Source organism: Nasonia vitripennis, chromosome 4, assembly GCF_009193385.2.
Source record: "Nasonia vitripennis strain AsymCx chromosome 4, Nvit_psr_1.1, whole genome shotgun sequence".
NCBI classification, from domain to species: Eukaryota; Metazoa; Arthropoda; class Insecta; order Hymenoptera; family Pteromalidae; genus Nasonia; species Nasonia vitripennis.
In genome coordinates this window covers 20412028-20425772 of record NC_045760.1, presented here as the reverse complement: position 1 = coordinate 20425772, position 13745 = coordinate 20412028, and the positions used below count along the sequence as shown (strand labels likewise).

The 13745-nt window shown below is 39.6% G+C and overlaps 1 protein-coding gene across 2 annotated transcripts in view; it reads right to left on the bottom strand.

Moving 5' to 3' along the window:
- The window catches only part of LOC100120935 (diacylglycerol kinase eta), a 74781-nt gene that overhangs the window by 31046 nt on the left and 29990 nt on the right, over positions 1-13745 (bottom strand). For both annotated transcript variants that reach the window (XM_016988564.2, XM_032599163.1), the window contains exon 2: positions 6909-6948. The gene's annotated coding sequence lies outside the window, so the exon portion shown is untranslated. The remainder of the gene's footprint in view (positions 1-6908; positions 6949-13745) is intronic.

The following is a 13745-nucleotide window of genomic DNA, read 5'->3' as shown; positions in this document are numbered from 1 at the left end:
ATTTCTTGTCGAGAGCTATACTGCTGCTGCTTTTGACGATTAATGGATCGTTAATGCTGATTCTTGATCTCTGCTCTCTCTCTCTCTCTCTCTCTCTCTCTCTCTCTCTCTCTCTCTCTCTCTCTCTCTCTCTCTCTCTCTCGCTATATATTGATATAGATTATATACATACGTATGTGCACACGTGTGTTTATATACGACGCGGCCGCGCGTTGGAGCAGCAGCGGACTGACTGCGCAGTATTTGCGAGAGAGCTTTTAATTCCTGATCGAAATGCTAATGTAATCAGTAGCTCGCGGATTTCCCTCATGCGATGGGACGCTGCTGCTGCGCATACATAAAAAAATGTTGAAAAATATAAAAATACAATTGTTTAATGATATAAGGATTCTCAAACGTGTAATATATTTTTATGTGGCCCCTGGTAGAAATTGGCTGATTTAAAATTGTGAAAAAGCTAAGAACTTATTGGTAGTTTTCTTTGTCAGTTCTTGTTACAAGATGTAACGCTCTTCATCCTAGTTCCTTTGACAGTTCTTAGATCGAGCTGTTTTTGAAAAGTAATGCCCAAGATAGTTGGTCAAATGACAACGTCTGCGTCGCTTAGTTGGCTAATAGTATAAGGCGCGCGGCTATTCTTGCAGTGCAGGTCACGGGTTCGAGGCCCCGGTCGATTGAAATTTTTCGGATTATTTTTCGCATGCAAATCATTATTCTATATACTTTTATTTAAAAAAAAACTCGAATACAAGCCTGCTATACTAATGATTTTCCAATTCTAACCTCGAATCGCCATTAGCCACATTGATGATTTGACAATCTAAGCAAATAAAAGTCTTTATAAAAAAAAACCAGCTATCTTCGGAATTAAATAGTTAAGAATACTCGATCTAAAAATTGCCAAAGAACTAGGATAAAAAGCGTTACATCTTGTAACAAAAACTGACAAAGAAAACTACTAAGTTCTTAGATTGACCTCAGAACTTCCAAATAACTTGGATTCCGTTTCTACCAGGGGCCCTTCCACGCTATTGAATTCATCATTGCGGCTTCTCGTGAGGTTATACCCACCCCCTGCAGTATAATCTTCCTCGGGCATACCGTTCTGTCATATAGCCTAATACGCTTTCGCCTACGACGAGCACACACTGAAAATACATAGACCCGCGCGGCCGTATACGTGATATTTAAAATTCCGAAGAGGAGAGTGAGAGGAAGGGAGAGAGAGAGAGAGAGAGAGAGAGAGAGAGAGAGAGAGAGAGAGAGAGAGAGAGAGAGAGAAAACTTGCGCAGCTTCTTATCTCCCTATGGAGTGGCAACTCGAGGAAAAAAAGCTGCAGAGGGCTTGCGTCGATTCCCCTCACGTCCGCCGGCTAATCTTCTGGCCCGGATGCGAGTGACGCTCGTAAGCTGCGTGTAAGCGATATTTAACGACGAGCGCGATATGCTTTCGCGACTCTAAGTACAGGCTATTGCGGCAGCCACTTTTCCCGCGTGCACGAGCGTCGCTTTTACAGATTTTTTTCCTTCCAGCGCCGCGCGCACGTTTTATACTCTGCTTTATCGTCTCGTTTTCAGCGAAGTAGCTTTTCTGTAGACATGTATAAAATGGAATTGAATTTTTTTTGAAGAAAATCTAGGAATTCCTCTGTGCTTTATTTTATAAAAATCAGAATTTCATATCGCGCGCGGATATTGAATTCCGTAACTTGAAAAGCGCTAACTTTTTATACGTAAAAGATATCCTAGCTCTCTTAAAAAAGTGATGACCGCCGGATGTTGTGATGCCTGAAAATTATGAACGTGATTTGCAGTCGGTGTATGTGATAGAAAGAGAAACCGCGTGTAGAACTCTGGAGATAATTCGAATTCGTGTGTATATTTGCTGAAAAGATATTGCACAAGCACTAAAACGATGAGCCGGCCAGCTTTGCCTTTTGCAGATATCTGCTGCGCTAATTACTCTCTTTCACACACTAACTTTATAAGTATTGTTATTACTCCGAGAGTATTCTCGCGTAATTTGCGAAGAAAGGATAAATAATTAAAACACAAATAAACTGAGTAAAATAAGAACTATATTCAAATAAAAAATGGCGAAGCGCACTGCTCAAAGTTCAGCTCTCGACTGACCCGCCGCAGTCGCCCTCGCAGACGATCGACGCTCGACCCCGCCGCTAGTCGCCGATCGTTTTACAGTCACTGGGAAATCCCAAATTTCCCTTCTCCAATGCTCATCCACACAAAAACTATAAAACAAAGCCGCTCAACGCACTCGTTGTCGAAGCTGTCCTCGCCGCCCGCGCTAATCCGATCCGCCATAAAACCCGAGCCTAACGCTCGCGCCGCACAGCTCGGCTCAACAGCGCGGGCCCACACTGGAGCCGATGTTATGCTGGCCAGATGTACGTACTCGAGATTCGGATTCGAGCCTACGTACTTTTCTTTCGAGGAAAAGCCATAAAACTCGAACCCGAAAACAGCGCGGTCTCACGTGCGCGGTACAACTCGACTTTTGCCCTGCACACTCTCCGCAACCGAAAAAATATACATAAATCGCGCGCTTGCCGTTCCCACATTTGTCCAGACCGAAGTCTGTGACGCAGGAAAAACTCAACGTATTGTCTCACGAGGAGAAAACCTGCGCCGAGAGCAGCAATTACAAATTATATTACTACTATCCGCGAACACTGTCAACCAAATATAACCCCACGAAATTTAAAATGCTTCCTTCGTATGTTAGCTGTCCCCGAAATACAAGCGAGCCACTTCTCGAAGGAGGCTACCCTTCCAGACGACGCATCTCCCTAGGGCAAACTGGCCACAGAGAAACGCTCCCAAGTTTTCATCTGTTCCGGGCCTCACCAATTAATCAGCCGTAACCGGCTGGGGGTGAGGAAAGCGGCCCCGATCGATCTCATTTAATCGTCGTGCACGCAGCCTACGCTGCCGGTTTCCAAAACCGTAGCGCTGAGATGCTCGCCTTTAGAAGTTTGTATTTCAGCTAACCTACGTCGGTAACAAGTATACATATAAAAGTTAATCAGTAGATTTTTGAATGTTTGAACATAGCAAAAAACTAGTGTTCGATTATTATAGCTACAAATGCAGATGGATATTGCAATATTCATTGAAAATAACAGCGTCATTTGGATAAAATTACAAGACTTTTTTGAAGATGAACTTTTCACACTCGCCTAATGTCGAGGTGTTACAAAACACGCCTTAATGGCGTTAAGTGAAGTCGACCAATTACACGTAAACAAAGAGCATTGTGTATAACGAGATGTTTTACTCCACAGAGCAGAAGCGCTCGCTCCTCTCTTTATCGCGTGTAGCATTAATTATGATTTACACATGCGGCTTTAAGTCTTTAATTACTTTGTACATAAATATTGATTTGGCTATGTTGGTCTTCTCGAGGCAGGTGGTGTGGTGAAAAAGGAGAAAAAATTTTATAACATTTTCTCTTTTTTTCTCAACGTTTCGACGCTCAATGCCGCCCTCATCAAGAAAAATTACGGAGAAATTACTCGGTATAAATTTTCGAGAAGTCGCTTCCTCGCCGCGCGGCGGGAGGAACCTAGGTGAACAATGTGCCTCTCTCGATTCTAATTCTAATTCCCGATATAGCCAAATAAATATTCTGATCACCACCGAGGGATATCATCAGATAGATGAAAATATATTTTCTCTATAAATAATTACTTTGTAATTACTATATACCATTGTAGTTAGTAAATTTGTATTAATTTTTAGAGTCAATTTAGTTGTTAAATCTAGTTGCACTACTCTTTGTAGACATTTTCAAATATGCTAGTCTTCGTATGTCGGGGTCGACGATATACCCCAACTATTCCTCCATATTCTGAAACTTGCTACCGCAGAGAGCATGGTCGTGGTATAACCCGGGTGAATATTTAATTCTCGCCTGTTGCAAATTTGTTCAGTTTGCGAAACAAACGGAACACTCGCCCTTCGACAAAGCTGAGACCTCAAACCCGCATCTAGACGAGATTCACGGAGAATAAGCCCGCATATGCGCTCAGCGAACGCTCGCTATTGCACTCCAGTCCCAAGCTCGCGCATTTCCAAGCTTAGCGAGAGAGGCATAGACAGAACGAGCCCGCGGCCAACGTCAATATTTGAATTGTCGTCGCTTGGCGCGCTCGCGCACATCAGAGAAGCGCCTGCGGCAAGCGACGGATAAGTCGCGGCCCAAGCTGACATTTCAGCCCGAGTGTGAACTGCTTCGATTTCTGCTTCGTGCGAGGGTGTATAGAATCGATATAATATTTCTTTCGGATGAGCTGAGGAGGCAAGAAGGTTGAAGACTTGTTTGGGGGGTTTTCACTCGCTGCCTCGCACAGCTAGATCTCACTTCGAGTCTTCCATAATCGGGAGGGTTTCGAGAGAATCTCAAAAACTTTCGATGGACGTTTTGACGGGAGTTCAATCACTTCCACTTAGGCTCGGAGCTCGGACAATGTGCAATGCGCAGTAGAAAAGGTAGGGTTGTGGCCAGGCGCGCGTTAAATGTATTCGATCCACTTTATGCAACTGCGTAAAATTCTAAGCTTTGACCTCGATTTTTTTGTCGTCTCCGTTGCTTAACTAAACGAGGTATGCTAATCCAGGATGTGGATGCGAGTTTCCCCCCAGAAAAATATGCATTTGATTCTGAGGAAATGCATGACCTGCATTTACGATAGGGTGCGTGCAGGGATTCATCCTGATCCCTTTCCCGGCATCCTTCAGGAAAATTAATTCTATGTTTTCAAATACGCGAGTTGAAGCCAAAGAAGAATTTCGACGTATGGTAAAATGATATTGCACCTCACGCAATACGGTGTAACCAAATCTTTCACAAAAGCGTATTCTAACAAAATCCGTCTGCAGCATACGAAACCGACATTTTCTCTTTCACTGGAATTGAGCCTGTACACTCGAGCCCAACGATCGGAAACGTGAGCCGAGCATAGAAGCTTTCACCGGGAAGCGAGCACGCGCGTCATAAGCATGATATGCCCAAAGGGCGGCCTACGCGTGTTGGGATTTATCTAATCTCAGCCTCTATTTCGTACCGATTGTCCGCGTGTTCTACAACTGGGTCTACATTTAGGTATAAGGGCTGACAAAACAGACAGCGCAAAACGGATACAGTAGTCAATCATCAAACGCAAATCCCTCCATTGCGTCGCAGCTTTTTCGCAGCTTTTTTCAAATCCCGGCAAAAGAGACACTTAAAAGGCAGGCCACTTGACAAAGTCTCTAATTCCCACGTCATCTACTGGCAATAAATGTAGCAACGTACCTCAACGTATCGCGTTTGATTTTATTAATTCGAAAAAGACACCTATCGTCGATGTCCTGTCGGCGAATTCAAAGAAATGAAATCTACAAGTAGTGCCTATACCTACTGAAATAAAAATTTGTTTTTCAAAAGATGCCTTTCCACTGTCACTGAAAGAGCTTTTCACAGCATTCCATGAATCAAAATTAAATTTTCATAATTCTAGAATTCAAGTACCTCGTATAAGTAAAGAAAAGCACATTATAACTTTTGGAGATTGCCACCAACTCCAAAAATGACAAGTACAAAGCTTCCTTAGGAAGCAGCCAAAATATTTATCGAAAGTAGAATCCTCGAAGGTCATGGGTGAATAAATTTAAATAAATCCAAATATATCATATTTTGAGTTGCCGCTGTATGAAAATAACGACATAAAATGATTTTGTTACGTCACAACTTTCTGAAATCACATTAGAAATAATAATTTTAAGTGTGGCTTCGAGAAAGATCTACTCGTAAAAAGGTACAACAAGACTCAAGGCCACAAAAGTATCAAGTGGCTTAGAATCTCGCTAACCTAAACAACTTCCCCGCCAACGGTTAGAGGCGCACTTGCGGAGCTGCGTTGCAATTTCGGCGCGCAACTAGTTGCCAGGCCCCGTAAGGCCTAATGAATGCAACGAGCGTCGACGCTGTAACGCGGCAGAGGGGAAGTAAAGCTGGTGGCAACGTAGGAGGTCCGAAACCACTTCCTAGCGTCCCCAAGCCACGCTTCTCACTGACTCTGTGATTAGGCGTTGAAGCCAATGGATCGAGAGATTTTAAAGTTTTCTTGTAAGATTTTACTCGCGAGATCTTGAGTTTGTTCACTTAGTTTGGAGATAGAGTTTGTATGAGACAAGATTAAGGTTCAAAAATAAACTGTGAAATCATTGTTGATCAGATATTGTGACTTTATTGAAATCCCCTAACGACCAGGTCCTGGTGTGACCTTCTCTCACAAGTTGTCGCCGAAAACTGACGCTCTGAATGAAAAATTGTATTGAAGAAAACAAATTTATAAAAATACACAGAATTGGTCCACACTATCATACATAGATTGTCATTTCGAGATATTCACAGTCCAAAAATGTAAAAGGGAAGCGAGTTGTCCCTAGATTAACTCAACTAACAATCACCAGGTAAGCCTATCAGTTATTTAATCAATAAATACCAAAAGGAAAGAGTTTTGTCTAGTCGTAGGGGCTCAAATCCCGACCAAATTTTCCCTCGTGCCGTAGGTGCGCTAGGCAGACCGAACTCATTAAAATAAGATAAACGAAGTTAGATAGCTAAAACTATCCTAACAGATTTATTCACGGCTTAACAACTGTAATAGCCACTTTATTCCCTGAAAAGCGGGATTTAAGTAGCTTTTTATTCCCTCATATATTTTTTGTCCCGCATTTGCGGGAATAAAGTAACTTTATTACCGCAGTAATCAACGACTTTATTCCCTTGTTGCATAATGTAATATTATATATTTATTTTATATGAATTTCAGTGAATTATTTTTATACATTAAACAAGTCAGACTTTACCGTGGGACAATGCAACGAATGAAAAAAGTAGTTACCTGAGAGTCAACTGGTGATGAGAATCACTGCTGGCGTGAGCTAAAACAAAAGAAAGATCATCTCGTTAAAACAATCCATCAACCAGAAATTCAGCTATCGCGCGCAACAGCAAGAGCTGCACTGAGAAGGCATCGCCTCTCGAACCCATATACCTATACATATGTATCTCTATAAAAAGCAGCGCTTCTCCCGGGCGAGCGAAGCAGCCGTTTCCTCTAAATGCAAAAACAAGCCTGCTGCACTTGAGCCAAAGTCTGGCAACAGCGGCTGGGCGATCCAAATAATCAGCCACTGCATATGGGAGCCATTCTACAAAAAGTCCGACACTTTACGGTCGAAAAATCGAGCTTTTGAAATTTTGAGGGCACACTACCAGACCAAGTTTTTTACATGCGTTTGGACGTACAATATGTAAAAAACGTGGGTGCCACCTCCAAACCTTTATGACGCCCCGGGTAATTTATTACCTAGCTGAGTAGCAAGCATTACTTTTTCCGACATTAATGGACATCTGGGCCTGGGATCTTGAATTTAAAAAAAAAATCGTTGAAAATTACCGTCTCTGTCAAAAGTGGCGAGCAATTCAAAATAGGGTAAAAATCGTCGAAAATTCGAAAATCGGGCAAAAAAGTGAAAATTCTGGTTTTTCAGGCATTTTGTCCCCATTTTCGACGATTTTTACCCCATTTTAAATTGCTCGCAACTTTTGATAAGAGCGGTCGTTTTCAAAGATTTTTTTTTAAATTCAAGATCTCGGGCCCAGATGTCCATTAGTGCCGGGATAATAATAATAAATTACGCGGGGAGCAATAAAGGCTATTTTTTGGGAATTAGTAATTGGCCCGTAACTTTTTGTTGGCATAGGGTTTGGAGGTGGCATCCATGTTTTTTACATATTGTATGTCCAAACGCATGTAAAAAACTTGGTCTGGTCAGCGTACCCTCAAAATTTGAAAGAGCTTGATTTTTCGACCGCGAAGTGTCCGACTTCTCGTAGAATGCCTAAGGTACAACAGAAAAGGGCACATCGCAACTCCAGCCTATCTTGCTAAGTGCACATTCATACGCGCGCGCGCACACGAGAAATTTTCGCCGCGCTGAATCGATACAAAGAGCTGACACGCAGGTATTTTTACATACAGAGCGAGCAGGCGCGCGCGTGTACAGCCCGCAACAAAAAGACCGTGCGTTTGTAGCGAGATATTAGTTTGGCTGCTAAGTGAGGTCTGACTGAACATTTTTTAATTTGTGAGTTCGTGAGACGATAGTCAAACATTTTTTTACCAGTATTTTGAGGCGTAGAGTCCGAATGTTATGGTTACAACAAATTGAATTTTTTAATAAATAAAATACTGATAAGAAAAATAGATAAGAAAACGTTTGGTTACCGTGGCGAACTTGTCATCAAAAATATCAAAAATGGATCACTCAGACCCCCCTTAGCCGACGGGCTATACTGAAGTTTATATACTTGGCTCATGAATCACTATTACTTTAATCCTGTGTTAAGGAGTAAATTAGAGCTAAGTTATTCTTATTATTATTTTTACTAAAAGAAGTATGAGAATCAGGCAAAGAATCTTTTGATTAATTTGATCGCCCGTAAAGTAGGCTAGTATTGCTTCCTCCTATAGGAAGCTTTCTAATAGTAAAATTTTCAGTGTCGCTAAAACTTTGTAGAAATGCATTTGGAGGTGTGTGTGTGTGTGTGTGTGTGCACGCGCGCGTATACCGTTATGATTCAGGAACCACGCTATCGATCGTAATATAATTTTATATGCATATGTTTTCTGAATCTGAATTTTTTTATGATTCTGACCATTTTATGGCCATATTATAGCCATTTTTCCATTTTTGAAAAAATATTTTTGCTTTTCTGATGATATGATTTATAAAATATATTCAACAATAGTGTATCTAAAAGAACATGAAATTGCCTACTTTTCCTGCAAGATTTTCCAGATTGACCGTTCCGTTAAATTTTTATGATAAAAAGGGTGATTTAAAAAAAAAATCTCCAAAACTAAATTGTCAAACGTTTTGAAAAAATTTACGACAAAAACGAGTGCAATAAATAAAGAACAACAAACAAACAAATAAAAAGAGAATCGACGGATTAAAAAAATTCGCAAATGTTGTGACCACTGAGAAGCCGCTACGAGAAACGTTGCTTCATTTTTCATAACGCAATGACCTTAGTAGAAAATTAAGCATTTGCGTTGATTCACGTGTCTGTCAAATAGCAGCATTTTCGGCCAAAATAAGCATATCATGTTAGATTATCGACCACGGAAAAAGTCGAATATTTTCAACAACGTAATAATGTCAGTGAGAAGTTTTCGAGTCTAAAATCATCCAACATAATCAGGCAATATTATAGGTATCGTTAACGTTTTTTCTAAACTCTACGCGCTTAAAAATTCTTGATGTGAAAAATGCCTGCGGCCTTTTGACTATATAAATAAATATTCCCTTCATTTGATGGTATAGCAAAATGAAGTTCACAAACTCACAGCTGCATCCATTTCCCCGTTACGTTTGCTGAAGGTCGTGATGGATTTTCCTTGCGCGAGTGGTGGGGGCCGGGAGTGAGAGCGCGCTAGATGGATCCCGGGCATTCCCAAACGCAACACGTGCGCGCTGCTCGCGAGGCGATTATTTATAAAACTGGCGCGCGCGGAGCGTTATAGGTATAGACAGTTAGCGAGTCGAGAGCGCGTGCGCGAAAATTCCACTTACACGCTCCGGGCAAATTTTCTTTTCGGCCGCGGGAAAGGATAAATATGCGCAAGACGATGCGTATGCTTTTGTCGGGGAGAATTGATGGAGAGGGACGATCTAAGGATGTAGGGTAGGAAAAGCCAGAAATTTCGGGGAACGTGCGCGCTCGTATCGAGAACTGCTTGTACCTGCTGCGAGGGTGAGATGAAGACGCCGCTGATAGATGCATATTGACCGGCAGTAGCTTACATGTAGCTCAGTCGAAATTGAGTTTTCGTACCGACGTTATCGCGTGTAGACACGCACGCATAAATTCACTCGGTTATGCCGCGTTTGCGAGCTCGCGATGACGCTTATTTATATGCAGATTACAGGAATATGTGTGGGTTCTTCGTCATTGGGGAAAACCGGCAATTGAATTACGAGATCGCTCGAGCTTTATTTGCTTTGTGGATCGAGAACTTTTGTGTGTGTGTGTGTGTGTGTGTGTGTGGGTGTGTGTCTATATATATATATATATATATATATATATATATATATATATATATATACTTGGTGAAGCGCTAATGAAAATGGCGCCGCGGTATCGTGATGAACAGCAATGTGCGTGATTGTCTCTCACTAATTTATTTATTTATTTAGAATTCCAGAAAATACATAATTTACATAGTGTTACATAAATTACATATAAAATGCGCAGGCTGTCATAATGCAGCAATTATTAATACAATAACCCATCATAACGCCGCGATCCTGCAGAGGAAAACAATGTTCCCTGTTCGCAGGTCCGGATTAACAAAAATAACAAGATAGTATCAAAATGCTGGTTAGCTTAGATGTATACACTACAGCCAAAAAACCTCCAGCCATACTAACTACCATACTCTATTTCAAAACATTCACTCTGTATGACCGTACTTTCCATGTCGGACTTCCAGACAATGGTTATACCATCATACTTACTCATTCACACTCAAATTGGGTATAAGGATTTATTTGACTCCTATGCCCAATTTTTTAACAAGAATATAATCATTGGAAAAGAATCATACAAATTTTATATAATCTATCTATTTTACTTAAGAAAAATAATTTATATTATTTATTATTTAAATTTACTAAAAATTTACTAAAGTTTTACGTTATTGATTCTATATGTTGTACTCTTAACTTAATGTTACTTATACTTCTTTTTTCGATAGATTATATTGCACGATTTGAGATTCTATATTTTGTATTGTCACTTAATTTTCTTTTTTTTTTTATATCTATAATTTAATAATTTAAAGTCATTGCACTTTAGTTTCACCATCTCCTTACCAACATTTGTCTTGCTGTCATAAATCTATCTGTTGTTGGATTTCTTTCTCTTATGTAAAACATCCTTTCTGTTGTGCTGAGCCTTACTGGGCACGTAAGCCCAACGGCACAGGTTTCTCGGTAGTGTGGAAACATCTCATTATGCTGATTTGATGAATCACATTTACAGTCTGACGTAAAAACTATATCATCTATTATTACTATATCTTTATAAGGCGATTGGTGCTTGAGTGAGGAGACTGAATTTATGAAAACCTGTTTACCACTTATACCTCTATGAAAGTAGAAAAATGCCTTGTTAGATCCTAGATAGTTGATATCGCCATAAGTCATTCTGTGTTTAGCTGATTCTGTGCTCTTCTGTCCTGGTGCAGATGTCGCTTCCTTTTTCCTAGCTTTATTGCTGTTTTCTTCGGCCATTTCGTCGATCCTGGTGAAGACTGTTTCTATTGGTTTATATTTTTCAATGCTTGAGTCTTTTTTGACTTCCAATTCATTGGTTGTTGCTTTGACGAATTTTATGAATTTGATATTTGTTTTTTCATCTTTAGTTTTATAGGTCCATTCATTTATTATTTCGTTTGTTAGATTGTCTAGACGGCGTTAATATTTGGGTGTGCATTTATCATTTTGTTGTATTTGGAAATCCGTTGATGTTTGCGATTATTGTATAATTTACATTTGCCCTTCGCGCAATTCAATATTAATTTAGTAGTCAGTACTGGGCCATCTCCGGATTCTTGTTTGGATCTCGATAAAAGCCATAATTTTAATTGCATGCAATCTATTGTTGTAGCCGTGTCTACGTCATTCATTTTTCCTCAAGTCTTGTATCTTTTTAATATTAATTTTCCTTCTTAGGTCTAAATTTTTCAGTTCATTTAGCAATTTATTAAAGATGCAAATTGCTTTGATGTAGCTGTTTTTAGTACTCACATTTTTATTATATTTCGGTGGTATTACGAGTTTGTATCTTGTTTTACTTGTTGATTTAGTATACTGATCTTTGAAATTGTTGTAATTGTACAGTAGACTTTCATATGCAAATAACTCTTGTAAATTAAGTGGATTTATTCTTTGAAAAGTATTTTTATTTATAATTTAAAAAATTTTTTTTTGAACTGTTTGCAGTAATTGTAAATTGTTTTGGTATGCACCTCCCCATGCGAGTATTCCATAGCTTATTAAACTATGAAATAGTGCATAGTAAATTATTTTTAAAGTATTAGTAACCATAAATTTAGAAATTTTACTAAAAATGAAGATCAAATATCTAGTCTTATTTATTAGATATTCAATGTGTTTGTCCCATCTCATGTTTGCATCGAAGATTAAACCAAAATATTTTGTTTCATTAACTCTCTTTAATATTTCGTTATTGATTTTAATTTCGATTTTCTTTGGTACACTGACGCAATAGCTTCCAAAAGTTATAAAAACCGTTTTTTGTATATTTAATGTTAGTTTGTTTAGCCGAAGCCATGTTGATACCTCTTCTAAGTATTTGTTCATTTTGATTTCTACCTCATTCCAAGTTTCACTATTAGCTATTACAGCAGTATCATCAGCATAAGACAGGATGGTATTTTCTGGCATATTCGTCAGTAAGTCGTTCACATAGAGTATAAAAAGTAAAGGGCCAAGTATAGTTCCTTGTGGGACTCCAGTATTTATGTTTTCAAAGTCACTTGCATGTGTTCCTATTCTTACTTATTCTAATGAAAAATTATTCAAGAGATGATTGATTATTTTCATTTTAAAAATACATATATTTAGCGAAGCTCGCGCTCTCAAAATGTATTTCCTGCATGCGCGTGGAGCATCAATTGAACAACCTCTAACGAGCCATTACCCTCCGAAAAAATTAACTTATCAATCTCTCATGCGCGCAGCTCGTTCCTCACTCGTTCCCCGTAAAAGCGCTGGACACCCGGTCCATCAATCTGCCCCCGAGAAAGGTCCAGATTTCACCTAGTGGCGCGCATAGATTAATTGCGTGGCCGCTCTCGGAAGTCGACTATATCGTCACTCCGTACGAAGACTAGCACAGTTCAAATTTTCAAACAAAAACTAGCACAATTCACGATTTGCCGCGAAGAGTAGCACAGTTCAGAAATGCGGTTAGTCGACAAAGTTCGAAATCCGCGATTTTCACCTCTTCGAGCGCCCTCTACATAAGGTTCCTCACCTTCGATTTTAACCAAACTTGCTGTAGTTATTTGTTATACTACCAGTAACAATAATCCATCTTAAAAAAAGGGATAATACGTGTGTAAGCCGAGCACTTATTTGACAAAGTTCGAAATCCGCGATTTTCACCTTTTCGAGCGCCCTCTACATAAGGTTCCTCACCTTCGATCATGACCAAACCTGCTGTAATTATTTGTTATACTACCAGTAACAATAATCCGTCTTAAAAAAAGGGATAATAGGTGTGTAAGCCGAGCATTTAGACAAGAAAGTTTGAAATTTCTCGTTTTGGGGATCGGACTTCGGCAGCGCCCTCTAAATCGAGTTCCTCATCAGGGATCATCGCCAAAACTGACATTTAGCCATTTTTTAAGCAAAATAATCATTATCCATTATTAAAAAGTGACGAACTAAAAACAAATTTTTCGTTGCTAGAAACGTTGCGAACTTCAACTACATTAATTTAATACCTGGTCAAGCTATATTGAAAAACAAAAATTCTGCGTTTTTCAAAATGTACACTCGTGACTATATGAACTACGCAGTTTATTCGCTACAGCTCGTTAGACGAGGCGAACATGAGCTAAGCACATATAAGACGAGCC